Below are 4,482 nucleotides of genomic sequence, written 5' to 3'. Positions count from 1 at the left end.
AAAAAAAAAGAAATAATGTGGAGTATATTGATTGAAAAAAATTTAAACAAAGGCGAAATCAACTTGAAGATGGAGGATAATGGCCTGAATCAGTCCAGGACGGTGCCGGAAAACTCGAGCTGCCTCCCTGATCTTGACTTCCTTGTGTTTGGAAGGTGTTATTCCTTTGCTGGCCAGGAAGCAGCAGAGGATGTGAAGCAGAAGAAGAGGGGGTAGGGGATGCAGCGAAGGTAGTAGTAGTAGAAGGCAACGAGTGAGAATGCAGTAGAGCCAATGAAGAAGCATAGTACATTTGCTCTAACAAGCCTGCAGGCTGCTGTCCCTGGAAATCACCTGAACTTCGTAGTAATTGTGAGTACTCCCAATAATCTCTGGCAATGTCTGAGCTCTGAATTGGCTGAGGTTGGAACATCCTTGCCTGTGGAGATGGGGTGGTCACAGGAAAAATTGTCGCAGGAGGAGTGGAAGAAACAGCATGGAGCTGAGCTGATTGAGAAGAAGACTGGAGAGGCGGCAATAGTCTAACATTTTCAGGGAAATTTAGCTTGGCTCTATTGCCTCTGAACCTAAGGGCTGCATCATCATATGCTCTGGCTGCTGCTTCAGCTGTGTCAAATGTGCCTAACCAAACTCTTGCTGCTTTATGTGGATCCCTTATTTCTGCTGCCCATTTTCCCCATGGCCTTTGCCTAACCCCTCTATACCTTCTCCTCCTCTCTCCGGTTTCTTCTGCCGCTTCGGCCGGTGGATTTTGGGATTGAACTGTGGTTGCGATGGTTGAGGCGGTTGTTGTAGGTGTAACAACACCGCCAGCTTCATCTAGCATTGCTGAAGGCACAAAGAAATTAGGGAAAGTGGGGAAAAAAGTATTGCATTGATCTCAAGTATAGACTGTATTTTTTATCCATAATCACAAGTGCAATTGACGATGAATATTTCTTGCCAGAAAAAAAAGACTTGAAATTATGTCTACGAGCATTTTCACGATAGTGCACTATTCACACTTGCAATTACATGCAAAAATATGTATAGAGCGTCACATAAAATATAAAAAGGGAAGTGTTGCTGATCCTACAAAAGTAGGCTGTTTTGAGTAAAAAGAATATGAATCTAGAACCAAGATCGTTTTAAATTCTATAATGTCCTTTTTAAGGTGGTTAAATTTTGATGACTTCAAAATTGATCGGAAAATAAACATATAAACAAAATATCAAACTGGGAAAGAATTTAGAAAAAATAAAATAAAAACAAAAACAAAGAACTAGTTATTAGTGATAAAAACTATGCGGAAATATATGACAAAAAATTTACATTGGTAACCCAAAAAAAAAGTTTAGAAGTTTTCACTAACCAGCTTTGGCAGAGGATGACTCTCCGGACCTGAAATCTTCAAACCCTCTATAAACCCTCTGGGCATGCTCGGGATATCCAGAAACAGTTTCCTCCTGATCACGTCCTCTCTTCTGCCCAGCCCAAGAGCCAGAGCTAGAAGAAGAATAAGCAGAAGATGGCGAATTAGCCGATTGAATTACAGAACCGGCACCTCCAAACGACATCGTAACAGAACCACTCAGGTCTGGTCTGTTGTATGCCCACTCACCTGACCTCTGCCCGGAAACCACATGCGTCAGCGCCGTCACCATCGCAGACATCTCCGACGATTGACTGTACCCCGAAAACATCGGTGTTGCCGCCGCGGCAGCCGCCGATAGAAGATAGTTAGCTTGTTCTTGCTCAAATGATAGCATCTGAGCTTGCTGAAATTGCTGAGAACTGCCGCCTTGGATATCCGTCGAGGCAAGGTTATTGGTAGCGGCGGTAGTGGTCATACTTGTGGAAGCAGCGGTGTTGGCAGTGTTGTCTACTTCCCTATTAACTCTACCTGCCGCCGGAAGTCTGCCATATCCGCTAGTGTCTCGTGAGTTCGCCACCTTTATCAAGGACATGTACCCACCTCAACTTAGCCAAGAAAATGGAGAGAAAAAAAAAAAAAAGACCAACCCAGATAAAATCTTGATGAAAGAAGAGAACCCTTCTGATCTTTCGATCTAGAAATACTTATATACGAAGATAAGAATTTTCAAAATTATCCAGAAAAAAAAAGAATAAAGAAATAAAGAAATTAATTAAGACCAGCCCGAGCTGAAATTTCCGCTGAATGAATCTAAAAAAGCAATCTTCAAACTTATTTAAGCTGTCTTTTCTAGGATATTTACACACATGCAATATAATTCAACCTGACTTGAAGAAGGCCGAAACAGTAGGGTTGTTTTCCGGCGAAGAACTAAAGATCCTTCCTTTTTTTCCCCTCAACTGACTCGTAGAAACATGGGATATATATATGGAGATGGCAAAATCAAAGTTGAGTAAGGGTTGTGCAGCCGTCACAGGAATAGTGATTTTGTGCGGTTAGCACTGAGATTAATTTTGTGCATAATGCATCATGAATGCTCTAATTATATAATTTTGTAAGAGATATAAATCAAATGATGGGGAAAAAGAAATTAACTTACTTTTTTTTGGCTTCTTTATAATTTAAAGGCGGTGCGATGCCAAAGAACATGCAGTAAGTTATAGTGCCGACTGTATTTTGTTCACACCGCTTGACCATTTGCGGCCAAGTTAGCTGCACCTTCACAGCGACCCTTTCAGCTCCTTAAAGAGAATGTCGGTTTTGATATCCAGAGAAGACACAACACATCTTTGAATTGAATTCCTACATATATATATATATATAATTTATTTATTTAATGAAACCAAAAGACACTAGATAAATACGTAGCAATTTGCACTTTTACACCGACAAATATTTTATTTTCTCACCTGGCTAAAAGCGTATTTTCCATTTTCTTGAATTTGGTATTTGCTTTTAGAAATTTCCGTAGCTAGTAAATGTTTGAAGAAGATGGCGTTTTCGGGATTTGAGAAAGGTTTGAGTGTGTCAATCTATGGATGGCTGCAACTTGCAGTTTGCAAACCGAACGAAACAATGGATAAACTTTGGTGCTTGGAGTAAACCTTTTTTGTTAGATGGAGCCTTCCAAATTGAGAGATTTTCGATCAAAGACTAAATATCGAACAAAAAGTCTACTCTTAGACTTTTATTTTTTTTTTTCTCTTTCATCGAATCAAATGATTTGACTCTTTAATCGGAGCGTATGGCACATTCACCGCATGGACATGTAATCCAACCAAAAGAATACAGGACTCTCCGTAATTATTATAGTGATTTAATTTAAGATGATTTACTGAAGGAGGGGGTTTGGATTGCATGGTAAAATAAGAAGAATTGTAAAGATAATATTTTAAATTTATTTTTTTAAAAAAATCATTTATTTGCACAATATCATAAAGTATTGAAATTACAAAAGGAAAAAAAAATGTCCGCTAAACTTGTGCAAGAGTGTAATTCTGCTTCAGCCTTGTTTGGACTGCATTTTTTTGAATTTTTTATAAAAAAAATATTACTGTAACGATTTGATATATATAAGATAAAAAGGTGATTGAAAAATGTGTTCACAGAAAACGTAACAATTTTTTTTAAAAAAAATTGCTGTCCAAATAAGGGTAAATCTCAGATATTAGTTTGGCCACAAATTTGAAGAGCGCATTTGGCTCTATGCCAATTATCGCAAAAGATCATTAGGCAACGGACTTTACGGATGCATCACCTAGTAGTGTGCTGTATTCTCCATCTAATAAATGACATTGACAAAATAATTACATAGTTTCACTTTTAAGAAAAGTGAGGTATCATAATTATGGAAACAAAATTTCTAAATGATGCCCTAAAAAATTAATAAAAAAAAAAAAGAATATGGTGCCCAAAGTGACACATCGGAAAGAACTTTGTCACCAATTAAGCACTTTGCTTCCTTTGGATAAACTTTGACATAAATAGATAGAAAGACTACACTATTATTGGTCTTGTTTACCTTGTTTGACACTTTGGTAAAATTGTGAATCATTCAAGAACAATGTGGCTCTTAAATTGTTCCCATTTGAATTACATGTTTTGTTTGTACCAATTAGAACAATTATACACCATCATTCAAAACGGCCACAAGAATCAGTCTTGGATAAGAACGTTGATCAACTAAGTAAGTTAAAAAAAAAAAAAACCCTTTTTTCCATATTAATTTTGAAAATTTCTTTCCATATACTCGGGTGCAAGAAAAGAAAAACGAAATTTACATTATTTTAATGACTGCTCATGCAAATTCTTAACATATCATCCTGATCAATATGGTAGTAAATGTTTGCTCCATGAATTTTACGATAGCTAGAAAAAAGGTCAATTCTTCATGGAACCACAAAATTGAAACTTTTTTTTTTTTGGGCTGTCCTACTTGCCACGAACTTTCGTGATTCTAAATCTCATTTTTGTGTTCAGATATATATATATATATACACAGTCAAAGCACGACTCCTTGCCAACACACCTGAATTTTATTTTAAAATAAATCATCAAATTGAACACTA

General features: G+C 37.1%; 1 pseudogene; it reads right to left on the bottom strand.

Annotated features, from left to right (window-relative positions):
- Positions 1–2,288, bottom strand: LOC113749836 (annotated as a pseudogene).
- Between the last annotated feature and the right edge of the window lie 2,194 nt (positions 2,289–4,482).

The sequence above is a fragment of the Coffea eugenioides genome, chromosome 10 (genome assembly GCF_003713205.1).
Source record: "Coffea eugenioides isolate CCC68of chromosome 10, Ceug_1.0, whole genome shotgun sequence".
NCBI lineage: Eukaryota > Viridiplantae > Streptophyta > Magnoliopsida > Gentianales > Rubiaceae > Coffea > Coffea eugenioides.
The sequence above is the reverse complement of the archived record's forward strand: the minus strand, read 5'-3'. Positions and strand labels throughout refer to the sequence as shown.